This window comes from Gorilla gorilla, chromosome 8 (genome assembly GCF_029281585.2).
Source record: "Gorilla gorilla gorilla isolate KB3781 chromosome 8, NHGRI_mGorGor1-v2.1_pri, whole genome shotgun sequence".
Taxonomy (NCBI): domain Eukaryota; kingdom Metazoa; phylum Chordata; class Mammalia; order Primates; family Hominidae; genus Gorilla; species Gorilla gorilla.
In genome coordinates, this window is record NC_073232.2 from 142,530,490 (window position 1) to 142,544,307 (window position 13,818).

A 13,818-nucleotide genomic window follows, 5' to 3' on the forward strand; every position below is an offset into this window, starting at 1 on the left:
AGTTGACAGTTCCTCTACCCACTCCTTTCCCAGGTAAAATGCGGATTCAGTGAACGCTGATCAAAGCCTCAAAAGAATGCAACTGCCTGCTTCTTTTATCTACTCCTCCCCCCCTTTTTTTTTCTTTACTCCTTCCCCTGCTGCCCGCTATTTCCCCTTTAAAGACTGAAGTCTCCAAACCCTCTTTGGAAAAAGCACAGACGGTCCTGTGGTTTTGTGTTCCTTTTTCCTTGGCAAACTAAATCTCTAAGTTGATTGAGATGCACCTGGGTCATTTTTCTTTGATTTTCAACCCCATGACAAAACAAGAGGACTTTATTCCGTAGGCGAAAGAAAGCCATGGCGGTGGCATGAGACTGAGGTGGGATGAGAGACTCTGATGTCAGCCACAGCTGCCACTGCCATGCTCATGCACACCCTTCCCGCAGGTGCCTGTTCCTTTCGTCATGGATTGCCTCAACCTGGGGCGGGGGCTTCAGGTGCGGATGCTTCTGCAGGGCAACCGGCATTACTTCCAGAGCTTGCTCTTTGACAGAGCTGGGTCTAAACTCCCTTCATGGGGTTGGCCTGACTTTGGGTGTAACAGAGTGAGGACCCCACGCCCAGTGGTACCTGTGTGGACAATTCCCTCCCCTTCAGTTCCAGCCTCTGGCCCGGAGTGGCTGAGCTGCTGGTTCCTGGGAAGGCCGCTCCTCCTCCAAGGCTGCTGAACTGATGTGTGGGCAAGGGTGATGGCCCTGCACACAGCCACATGCAGCCCTGGTGGCCACTCAGCGCTGGGGTTACCTGCTTTGTGTAAACACACCAGTCTTGTGGGTGATGCACTGTTGGGGCTGGTCGGTAGCCCTGGAGACCCCCAGGGTGCAAGTAGCGGGAGGGTCTGCTCCTCCAACACTCTCCCAGGTCAGAACTAGCCGCGTGCTCTGGAAGCTCCTCCTCCTGGGGGAAGCCACTGAGGGAGTCTCTGTCCCTCTCCCACTTTTCTTTCTGCTGCAGCCACCTCGTCTCTCAGGAGGCATCGGGTGGGTGGGGGAGCGCCGTGGTCTGGGCTGCATCAGAGCTCTCTGAGCACTGGGACCCCTCCTTTGCCTGGACCCTTCCCAGGGCCTCCTGATGACGTTCCTGGGCCCTTACTCTACAAAAAACATTAAAAATTGTATTTTAGATTGTGTTGGTGCAAAGATGAGTATAGTGAAGAAGTTCACCATTTTGTTTGTTGCCAGAAATGAAACATTTCCAGAGTCCTCAGCCGGCGTCTGCTATGCCTGATGGACAGGCTTCTGGGGTGGGGGGCGGGAAGCTCCCATCAGGCCCCCTTCCCCTCCCCTCCCACTGGGGACCCCTGCCTCCAGACAGCCTCCAATGCCCGGTGCTCTCCTGCTCTGATCTCCTTCTGTGGCAGGACAGGGCTCACATCAATGTCCTCCCATCTTACCCCCGCCAGTCCCCAGCGCCCAGCACAAGGCTGGACACAGAAATAAACATCGCCCTTTGGAATAAACAAATGTGAGAGTGACTCCTGACCTGAACAGCCCAGCCCCCTACCCCGGGCCTTTCCCAGCTGTCATAAATCTAATGGCTTTTATTTCCCTAGGATTTTTACAGTACCCATTACCACAGCAGTTGGGAACTTAATTGGCAAAATTAAGGACATGTACTTAAGAACTTCTAGTAAATATTTGCTAATGGATTCATATTAGCAGGTCCTGCTGGGACATCTGGTACAGTCAGAACTTGTCTGCCTAAAAACTTGTCCCAAAGTTGGGGGAAGCTGTTTCCTGGCCTGAACTTTCTCTGGGGCTGTGAGAGGTGAGGGCTCAGGAAAAGATGGTCAGGTTTAGTGGAATTTGGATCCTTGAAAGGAAGAAAAGGGTGACGGAAAGGGCAGAGGGAACTGAAACTGGATCCTAAGCCACCACGTCTGTGACCTAGGCCTTGTCACTGCAAGGCTCTTGTATTGGTTGGAAGTCCGAGAGCGCCGACAGACAACACGAGGCGGCGTGGAGCGACACGCTGTTTCAATGAGCGCCCAGGTGCAGGCGGCTCGAGGGCTAAAATGGCGTCAGCACCAAATGAGGGCGGGGCAGGGGTTTTATAGTCTCCCGGAAACAGGAAGTGTCTCAGTCTGATGTAACTGCTACGCGGTACCCGGACGGCCTCCCTCCCGGTCTTCAGGGGGTATGTGTCTTCCAGCCGACTCTCTTCCTGCTCCTGCCATGTTGCTGACCCACGCTGCTGGCGCAAGTGGTCTTGCCCCTCGGGACTGGGCCCGAGGAGGGAGGAGTTACTCATTCCCTTCAGCTTTCAGGCCCCGGGGAGAAACTTTCAGTCACAGGCAGCCTAGGTTCAAGAAGAAGAAAACCTGAGACCTCGGCTCACCCTGACAGGGAAGTGACGTGGGGACTGCTGAAGGACTGCGAGGTTCCACTGCCCAGGGCTGTCTAACCACTTGCTTTAGACTGTGGGTGGACGGAGTCCGTCACTCAGCCCCTAGGACCAGGGCTTCTGATGTGTGAGCCCGTTCCATTCCCACAAGAACCCTCGCTCTCGCTAAGGCCTCCTGAGCTTGCGCGACTCCGCTGGGCCTTGGAGAGCTCTGGGGAGGGAGGCGCCTCTCCAGCACCCCGATCCTCAGCCTGCAGCGCCTCGGGGCCAGTGTGGCCCGGAATGGCAGGTGAGTTTACAGGGGGGTCTCCGGGGCCTTTCCTAAGTCTATAGACCCATGTCCTTTTGAGAATTCTGAATTGACTCCAAATGGAAGGCTTACCATGCGATTGAAATAATCAAAACAAAACAACAGGACCCTATTCGTCCCTGGCCTCCTCCTGGCTCATGCTCTGTGCATTTGCTGGAATCCCTCTCTACTGCAGAGGTCACCAGGAAGGTCTGTGCGGGGTCTGGGGATGGGTAGCGAAGCTCAGTTTCCAGTCCTCCCAGCAGCAGCTGTTTTCCTGAGGGACTTTCTGGGACCCAGTGTGTTCCAGGTGGTGGATTCCTCTTTGTGTTTTACTGCTCGTGGTGAGGAAATAGGTGGAGGTTAGAACAGAGATCCCAAAACAGGACTGAATCCAAAGCAGGCCAGGGCAGGAGGTCTCACTGGTGTCCCAAACCATCACCTCCAACGGGGGTCAAGAAGGGTCTGGAAGGCCTGGTGCAGTAATAGCCACTCAGGAGGAGGTGGAGGAGAGGGAAGGTCTGGGCATGGGAGGGCCCATTTTCCAGGGGGAGTTGTACTTGGTGAATCCTAAGATACAGGCCTGCTGCCGCCGCCTCCGCTGCCTTCAGAGCGTGCTCCGGGGCCTGAAGGTGGTGTGCTGTGCACCTTGGGAGCCATGCTTTATGAGTCCAAGAGGGAGTGACTAGGATGTATTTCAGCATGTCTTGCTTCTAAACTCATCACATCATAGATGGGTTCCCAACCTGTGTGAGTGTCAGAATCACCTGAAGAGTTTTAAAAACGCAGGTTTCCAGGCCTGTGGCCAGCCTTGGAGAGCCCTAGGAGGGTGAGAGGGGTGGATCTGGCTGTGTTCATTTAATAGTCCTATCACCATTGGCCATAGCCAATGGTATATAGTGTATCCATGTAACAGTCCTATCGTCACTGGCCCTCAGTATGTAGTGTGTTCATTTAACAGTCCTATTGTCACTGGCCCTCCGTATATAGTGCACATATTTCAAAAATATTGGTTAATGTTTTAGCCAGGTGAATTTGAAAAAGAAAACCAGAGAGAAAGCTGACATGCAGCAGTGTCCCCAAAGGTAGGGACTCCAACTCGGGCCACCTGGTTTAGTAGGGGCTTGTTGAAAATGCAGGTTCCTGGGCCCCATCCCCAGCTACTGTATCTGCATCTCCTGGGCTGGGGCCCTACATGTGCATGCTAAATGCATGCCCAGGGGATTTGGGGTCAGGGCCTGATGACAGCGGTGCTGGAAGCAACTGGAGACTGCTGCCTCCTGGGTCCTTCTGGGCTTCTGCTTCTGTACCCTGTGGCCCAGGAGATACGCACTGCCCTGAGAGGGCTGTACCGGCTGTTGGAGATGCGGCGCTCATTAATAATGCATTCCAGGGGTCAGCTGCAAGATTATCACTTAAAACTGAATCCTGCTAACTTCTGACACAAAATCAATGCCATCAGCACCATCAGAAGCAGCCTGGGAGGTGCGGCCTTTGATGTACCCCCGTGGGCTGGGGTCACAGGACTGGTCCTGCTCGCTGGCAGCTCTATGAAAACCAGCTCCAGCTTCCTTGGAGGCCAAGAGGGCCCAGGCGGTGAATGGCTGGCCCGGCCATCCTGGGTGTCCTAACCTGGCCTGGCAAGGTGTGGCCTTGGCTGGTGGGGGAGGCCTGCAGGTGCAGAGGTACTTCATTGGTGGAGAGTGGAGTGGCAGGTGCAGAGGCACTTCACTGGTAGTTGCTTCCCCAGTCAGCTGCAGCCTGTTTGCACTAAACATCAGCTTCACGTTGACAGCAGAATCTGATGAGCTTTTGGACAGACAACCTTGGGAATCCCCACAGGCCCTGGAGGTGGTGTCGCATCCTGTCCTGGTTGCCTTCATTTTGTGCCCTTGCTTCATAGACCTTTATTTAGCAAATTTAATTGAGTCAAAGTTGACTTCCTTTTCAGCTTTGTCACACACTGCCACTGGAGTGGGACTTGGCGTGGCTTTTCTGGAGGGCGACCTACATCAAGGGGCATGCATGCGCCCTTTGAGCTACAGATTTCTCAGCTGGGAATGAATTATGAATGTCCTTTAGCCTCGGCCGAGAGGGTGCACAGCTCTGCAGTGTTCCTGTCGGAAACTGGAAATAGCCTGAGTGTTCTCCATTATGAATTAGTGCAAATGAAACACGGCTGAGCCTTACGGTGGCATAGGATGCAGTCATTAGAATACAACATTCTAAAAAGGAAGAGCTGGTCGTTTGGTAAAAGCTTGTAACAGATAAAGTTCTAAATGGCATCAAAAGAACAGACTCAGTAAATCTCATTTTGGTTAAAGATGAGAAATAAAAATAATATGCCTGAATATGTAGGTGTATATACATATGTGTCTGTACACGGATGAGTCTGTGGAAATATATACTGTACACCAAAATGTCGGGGGGGCATTTCTGGGTGGTGTGGTTACTTATAACTTCCATTTTCTTGTGTGTTTTAAAATGTTCTGTGATACAAATGTAGGTTTTAAAATGGCAAGACAGAAATAACGTGCAGTAGGTGTCATTTTCTAGAATCCCTTTTTTTTCCCTTTCTTTTCTTTTTTTTTTTTTTTTTTCTTGAGACAGAGTTTCGGTCTTGTTGCCCAGGCTGGAGTGCAATGGCACAATCTCGACTCACTGCAACCTCTGCCTCCTGGGTTCAAGCGATTCTCCTGCCTCAGCCTCCTGAGTAGGTGGATTACAGGTGCCCACAACCAGGCCTGGCTAATTTTTTGTATTTTTAGTAGAGACGGGGTTTTGCCATGTGGGGCAGGCTGGTCTCGAACTCCTGACCTCAGGTGATCTGCCCACCTCTGCCTCTCAATGTGCTGGGATTACAGGTGTGAGCCACCGCACCCGGCCTAGAATCCCCTTTCTTTTGGAGGGCGGTGATGCGCAGGTGCTGGGGAAGTACATTCTGGAGCTCTTACGCAGAAGATGGTTTACACGGACAGGGAGGCCGCCGCGCCTGGTGACTGCCCTGTGGTCGCCCCTTGCTGGCTGCAGCTATCAGCCCTTCACACTGGGCGTGCAGTGGGGAATGTCCTCACTGGACTGGTGTGGTTGCACCTGGCACCGAGCTTTCTTTGTAGGGCTGTTGCCCGGCGCCAGCTCTTCTCCTGGGGGTGCTTTTGTGGTCCTCTGGACCCCCAGCTGCTAGGCTTACCTTCTGGTTGCCCTGTGCCCTGCCCAACTCTGCTTCTTTTTCTGGGTCAGCCATTTCCCAGCATCTCGGTCCCTCCTCCCGCGTGTCTGTCTCCTTACCTGTATTCTCTTTTTTCTTTTTTTATTGTAAAGTTTACATAACACAAACTTTACCATTTTAATCAATTTGAAGTGTACAGTTGCGTGGCATGAAGCGTACTCACAGTGTTGTGCAACCGTCCCCACCATCCATCTCCAGAATGCTTCCTTCTTCCCAAACTGGAACTCTGTTCCCATTCAACACGGACTCCCCGTGCCCCTCCCCTCATCTCTGGCAGCCTCTGCTTTCTGTCTATGAATTTGATGACTCTAGGGCCTCAGATAAGTGCAGCCATAGGACATTTGTCTCTTATGACAGGCTTGTTTGACTTACCATAATGTCTTCAAAGTTCATTCACGTTTTAGCATGTATCCGAATTTCTTTTCTTTTTAAGTCTGAATAATATTCCATCATGGATACACCACGTTCTATTTATCCATTTATCCATAGACAGACACTTATCTTGCTTCCACATTTGAGCTATTGTGAATAGTGCTACGATGAACATGGCTGTACAAATCTCTCTTCAAGACTGTTTTTAATTCCTTTGAATATATATCCAGAAGTGCAATGGCTAGATCATATGGTAATTGTTTTTAATTCTTTTTCTTTTTTTTTTTGAGGCAGTGTCTCTGTGTGTCACCCAGACTGGAATGCAGTGTTGTGATCACAGCTCACTGCAGCCTTGCCCTCCCAGGCTCAGGCGATCCTTACACCTCAGCCTCCCAAGTAACTGGGACCACAGGTTTGCACCACCATGTCTGGCTAATTTTTTGCTTTTTAATTTTTTTTTTTTTTTTTTTTTTTTTGGTAGAGACAAGGTCTCACTATGTTGCTCAGTCCTCTCTCGAACTCCTGAGCTCAAGTAGTCCACTCAAAGTGCTGGGGTTCCAGGCATGAGTCACTGTGCCTTATGGTTTTTAATTTTCTGGGGAGCCGCTGTCCTGTCTTCTACAGCAGCGGCACCATTTTCCACTCCTGGCAGTGGCACACAATGATTTTGGAGGAGGAGTACTTTTGGTCACCACGCCGCGCTGGTCTGAAACAGTCTGCCTGCACGTGTCCTAAAGCGACTGCACGTTTCTGTCTTGTGTTTGTTTCGTGGTGCTTGCAGCAGGCCTTTGTCAGGCCGGGAGGGAGGACCCAGGGTAGACGGCAGCTACTTTCTTGGCTGGCTTTTCTGTGGCCTCCACGAGACCTGACAGGACCCGCTCTGTGTGCTGGGGAGGTGCTGAGATGGTGACCAGGCCTGCTTGCTGGCCACGAGGCCAGGGCCTGGCTGAGAGGAGGGCTGCTTTGGACTGGGGCTTCTCTGTCCCAGAAGCCTCTGTGGGAGGGGCCCTTCCCAAGGGAGCTGTTGCTGCCAGATTTTGTCTGGAGTGGCTAAAGCCGTGGTTGCCCATGATGGCACTTGTCTTTGGCCCACAGTGGGACTTGACTGCAGTCCCCTCCCTGGCCTGGGAAGCTGTGGCCTGCCCTAGAGCACTGGAATTTTCCTTGTGATCTGGGCCCCTGACTTCGATTGCCTGATGAGTTGTATCTGGATTTTGCCCATTTTTGATATATATATATATATATTTTTTTTTTTTTTTTTTGTAGCCAAGGTAGACGCAGAGACAAAACCAGATCCTACTAGATCTGGCCGACAGGAATGGGGAAGGCTGGACGGGACTTCAGAAATGATTTGACCCAAGCCCTCAGTTTTGCTGATGGGAAATCTGAGGCCCATGTGGGGTAGGTGGCTGGTCCAGGGTCATGCAGCAGCTGTTACTAGGGTCAGGGCCGCTCACATTCTGCTCACTGGCCCACCCCACGGCGTGTTCACTGGAGTCCTGTGTCGGGGGCCTGGAGGAGTAGTAGTGACAGCAGGTGCTCTCTGAGCTCTCACTCAAGCCAGGCACTGGGCCAAGCCTCACAACAGCCTGGGAGGCGGGCCGGGCACTAACTGCCTTTTGCAGGTGAGGACACTGAGGCCAGAGAGGTGCAGTTTCTCGCTCGAGGTCTCACAGCTGGGAGGTGTTCGAGCCGATGGGCTCTAGGCTCCAAAGTGAGGCTGACTGCTTGATGTACAACCCTCGAGTCAGTCATGGGCCTCATGTTGGTATATATTCTTAAAAAGCATGCTTGGGAAGTAAGTGTTAAATCAAACTAAACATGGCCTGAGACAGCCTCTGTACTTCCATACCTGCTGAGTCCTTGTGGATGAACTGTAACCTGGCTTAGTAGGTAGACAGACCGAAAAGCTAACCCGGGAGTAGGCTTCTGTAACAGTTGCTGAGTCCCAGCCAATCCCAGCAGCCATACTTCAACCACTCACAGCAGCTGACTGTTGAAACTGTATTCAAATAAGGTAAACGCCAAGCTGTAACCAACCCGGCCGTTTCTGTACCTCCCTTCCGTTTTCTGTGTGTTGCTTTTCTTTTTTGTCTATAAATTTGCTCTGACCACAAGACATCCTTGGAGTCTCTCTCAATCTGCTGTGATTCTGGGGGCTTCCTGATTTGCAAATTGTTTCTTTTTTTTTTTTTTTTGAGATGGAGTTTTGATCTTGTTGCCCAGGCTAGAGTGCAATGGCGCGATCTCGGCTCACTGCAACCTCTGCTTCCCAGGTTCAAGTCATTCTCCTGCCTCAGCCTCCCGAGTAGCTGGGATTACAGGCACCTGCCACCACACCCAGGTAATTTTTTGTATTTTTAGTAGAGATGGGGTTTCACCATGTTGGCTAGGCTGGTTGCAAACTCCTGACCTCAGGTGATCCACCTGCCTCAGCCTCTTAAAGTGCTGGAATTACAGGTGTGAGCCACTGTGCCTGGCTGCACATTGTTTTTTTGAATTGCTCAGTTAAACTCTGTTAAATTGAATTTGTCTATAGTTTTCTTTTAAGAGATTGAAGGGTTGCAACAAAGTTTAGAGAGATATAGAGAATAAACACATGTCAGCGAAGAGAGCCCCAGACAGAGAGGGACGGTTGTCCTCTGAAAGGCCCATGGCTGATGCTGGCTCTGCCGGCCTGAGGCCTGAGAGGCCATTGGCCCTGGAGGGATTTCTGCATGTAGGGAGCCGACCCAGAGCTTCTGCTGTGTGCTTGTGGGTGAAGGGCTGAGGGCAGGTGCAAGGGCCAAGGGCTTTCTGTTGCAGTTGGGACCAGTGGGCGCGAGGCACTCAGAGCGTTTGCAGGTCTTTGAGAGGTGTCTTCCAAACAGTGAATGGGCAGGCTGGGTGGAGGGCGTTGATTTAGGACACATTCCCTGTAGCAGGGCCCAATGGGGCTGGCCATCTATCACTTCTGCAGGGAACTTTCCACAGCAAGCATGTATCTTCACGCGGGGAAACCGCGCTCCCTGACAATGTGTGGCCAGGGAGACATTTGTTCAGGGCTGAGGAAGTATCCTGCCATAAACTTCCTGCAAAATCACGGCTGTGTAACAAGCTCCCCATCACAAGGTGTATCTTTTTAATAATGTGATGTTTCCAGTAACTCTGGCTCGGCGGCCAGCCCTTGTCAGCCGTGAGCACACACACAGGTGGGGGTGCAGTGAATGGAAGGGCCCCCCTCCCAAAGCCTGCTAGCCACGGGGGACACAGTGGTGTCCCCACCGCAGCTCGAGCCTGCCCCCGTGGGCAGGATGATGGTGATCACAAGGCACACATTTGGGTAAAACTCTGTCCTTTGGCCAGTAGTCACAGCAGAAGAAAAACATCTCTGCAATGGAGGAGGAGTCTCTGTTAGGCTTTATGTCAGCAGGCATCACAGATGTAACAGGTGAACGCAGGCACTGGGCCTGGTCAGCCCTGTGGAGTCCAGGCTCTGTGATGACACAGAGGGGCCGATGGTTTGAGGACCAGCCGGGACATCCCACATCAACAGAGGCGTGGCCATAGACGCAAGACTCAGCTGATTGTCTTGCCAACCCCTGTACACAGTTGGCCTTTGTTGCTCCGTCTTGATTTTAGGATGCTCAGGATGTGTGTGTTTAATGCGTGTGTGTGTGTGTGTGTGTGTGTGTGTCTGTGTAAGTAACTGTGTGCAAATGCATATGTATGTGTGAGTGGGTGTGTGTTAAGTTGAACATTCAGCCATGTTGACTACAACAATAGCAGTTGCTTATGGTTCAATCTGATATGTCTGTGTGAATGTGTGTATATTTTATGTTACATTTTAGAAACAAGTCTTTTTCTGAATATAAAATATGAAAAATCTAGTGTAAGAATATGGAGCTAGAGAAAGGTGTGAAGAAGCAAGGGTTCCTCTGGGACCCCAGCACATGTGATGACCCCTTGTAGCTTTTGATGTGTGTGTTTGACTCATACATTCACGTAAGGCAGTGGCGGACTCCTCCACTCCAGCTTTACATCCCCGTCAGGACAAAGTCTTCATGCCCCCATACACGATGGCTGCAGGAGTTGTTCCTGAGCCCCCTGCCCATCCGTCTCCACTTATCTCTGCCCTCCTTGGTGCCCCTGAAGCCCAGCCTCTGAGGGCAGCATCTCCGGGGCTCTGTTCCAGGTTGGGCTCAGAGTTTAGGTTGAGGCCAGCTGGACATTGGGAGTGGGAGGAGAGCATGGGGAGTGTTCTTCCTGTTCCCTTGTGCTGTGGTGCCAGCCTCCCCTGGCAGGCTTTCCTTCTCACGGCCGGATTTCCCTGCACTGGTGGGCATGCTCTTCCTTTGGCCCTTGGCCTTTATGCCTTGGGAGGTAATGGCCAGCCTCTGGGTGTGTCTCCATCTCAGTCTGTGGTGTGACAGGTCTCCTACCAGGTTACTTAAGGGTATCTGTCCACTGCCTGAACCCTGAAGGCCGGGCAGTGAGCCAAGGTCATGGTGCCTGGCCCAGGAGCAGGTGTCCCTGAGAAACCAAACATCCTGGAGAGGATCTGAGAACCTACCAAGAAAAACAGTCTCATCATTCAAACACAGGAGGCAAAGAGCCAGAAAATTAGCTTAAAAGCAGCTTAGAGATGGGAGGCAGTGCAGATCTGTAGAGCAGTCCTGCTGCCACCCGGGAGTGCCCCAAAGATAAGTCCTAGTAAAGAATGCATCTACTCACCAGACTGGACTGGCCCCAGTCATTCTTTGGTCTCTCAACATCTTTCCGGTGTAGGGGAAGGGTGTTACAGTCCCAAGTTTCTCTTGTAACAAAGTTGTACTTTGATTAGCGATTTTTCCTCTGGACCTCGTGGGGCGAGTTCTTTCTCCTGCAGGTCCTGACTGGCACAGTGCATCACAGATTTTAGCTCATTCAGCCGTCACGGCCACTGTGTGACAGTGCCGTGGAAGTGTTCCCGTGGCTTGTGCTGTGTTAAGGTGTAGCTAACACCTGATCAGGGCTTGCTCTGCCAGGGGCAAGGGTAGGGTGTGCTGTCCACCCAGTGGTGTGGTTGTGACCACACCCAGGTGGTCTTCTCTGGCAGCAAGTAAAGCCGCAGCACTGGGCCCAGATGCCTGGAAATGCTCGTATGGACTTCTGTCCTCTGAAAGACCAGGAGTCTTAGGTGGTTGGCTTCTAGATTTCATACAAAATGATTATGTATCCAATACCTTCTTGGAATCCTCTCACCCCAGAGGGACACTCTCTGGCCATTCTCTAAAAGCCCAAAGCCACTCATCTGCGAGTCAGGGCTTGTGGCTGCTGCAGGTACTGGTGTCCTCATTTCCTGGAGAGTTATGGCGAAGCACTCAAAGTCACACATTTTATAAATAGTCAAAGTGTAATTTGCAACCAGGTAATTTACATTTTATGTCTTTTTAAAAATACACTAGCGTGCCAATTATATAATTGTCTTCAACTTGCTCTGATTCTCCTTGTCCTCGGGGTCCCGTATCCCATGTGACTGCAAAACCACCGCAGTCTCATCATGCAACAGGGCAGCACTGAGAGGGAACTGTTTACCCCTCCCTGTCTTCCTGGGAAACTGCTGTGGCCACGCATTTACAAAGATTCCAGAGAATAGGGTAGTCCAATGCACTGTCAAACCTACTTTTTTATTTGTTTTGTTTTGTTTTGAGATGGAGTCTCACTCTCTGTCGCCAGGCTGGAGTGCAGTGGCACGAACTTGGTTCACTGCAACCTCTACCTCCCGGGTTCAAGTGATTCTCCTGCCTCAGCCTCCCGAGCAGCTGGGACTACAGGTGCATGCCACTACGCCCGGCTAATTTTTGTATTTTTAGTAGAGATGGGGTTTCACCGTGTGGGCCAGGATGGTCTTGATCTTTTGATCTTGTGATCCATCCACCTCGGCCTCCAAAAGTGCTGGGATCACAGGCGTGAGCCACCGTGTCTGGCCTTTTTTTTTTTTTTTTTAAATGCAGTTGATTTAATCATTTGGATTAAAATAAAAGAAAAACCAACCACTGTACCTGGTTGCTTTATTGAGTAACGGCAGCACCAGTGCCTCGTGTGAACCTGGGTTAGCAGAAGAAAACATGCCTGAGTGAGGGGCAGGCAGGGCTGAGGAGGGGCTGAGTGGGGAATTGCTAGTTAGTTTTTGGTTATTGTTAGGGAAGACAGTGGGAGTGGTTCTCAACAAGAGACTTGGAAGACATCCCAAGTATGCCAAACCTCTATGCTTTTTTTTTTTTTTTAAGTAAACTTCATTTTGGAATAATCTTATATTTACAGAAAAGTTACAAAGATGGTACAGAGAGTATCTGTGTGCCGCTTTCCTGGTTTCCCCTAATGTTGCATCTTCTTTTCCTGGTATATTTCTGAAAACTAAGACAGTGATGCTGGCACATTACGATGAACTACGCTCCAGACTTCACTTGGGTTTCACTAGTTCTTTTTGTTTTCCAGGATCCAATTCAGGATATGATAATTGCGTTTGGTTGTCACGTCTCCTGAGTTTCCTCTGGTCTGTCACAATTTCTCAGACTTTCCTTGTCTTTAATGAGCTCAGTAGTTTTGAGGAGTGCTGGCCATGCATTTCCTAGACTCTCCTTCTATTTTTCATTGTTTTTTTTTTTTTTTTTTTTTTTTTGGTGGGGGGGAGGAAGACCATGGAGGTGAACTGTCCTCTTCATCACATCATGCCAGAGGGTCATACCCTCAACCTGACTCATCCCTGGGGATGGTGACCTTGACACTTGTTCAGGGTCACGTTTGCCAGGTTTTTCCACTGTCCAGCCACTTTCCCCGCACGCAGACTCTGTCCTTTGGAAGCAGGTGATTGAGCTCAGCCATTGCTCAGAGTGGGGAGGGGAAGTAAGCTCCACTCCTTGGAGAGGAAAATAGCTGCATAAATTATTAAAAATTCTTCTGTAAAGAAGATCTCTCTTCTTCCCATTTATTTATTCATCCATTTATCAGGCATTTATTTATATCACTAGGAACTCATGCATATTTATTTGCTACTTTTGGTTGTGATTCGATCCTGTGTTATTTATTTTGTTGCTCACATTGTTCCAGCTTTGGCCATTGGATGGTTAGGTTTTCAGATTGGGTCCTGGGTCCTTTGACGTTTCCATCCTTTTGTTCTTTAGAGTGCTTCCTTCCTTTCTGGCACCAAAAGAGGCTCCATGCCCATTTCACATCTTCTCCATCCTGATCCCAGAATCAGTCATTTCTCCAAGCAGTCCCAGCTCCTTTTATTGAAGAATGGCATTTAGAAAACAACGTGTTTGTAGGATATTGTTGCCTCTAGGTGCCCTCTGTCTAGAGTGAGAAAAACCTGAGTCCATGCTTATGTTCCCACCTCTAATCCAGGGGTGCATGGCCCATCCTGGCCCTCCTTGTGCTTATCTGTCGTTGTCCTTTCTGCCAGTGAGGACCTGGCTGCCACCACCCACCCTTCTTTTACTTGTTTATTCCGTGTCGTATACGTGCAAAGCATATTCAGATTTTTCAGCCCCTCTCCTGTGAGTAACAACTTTTCCAAGGA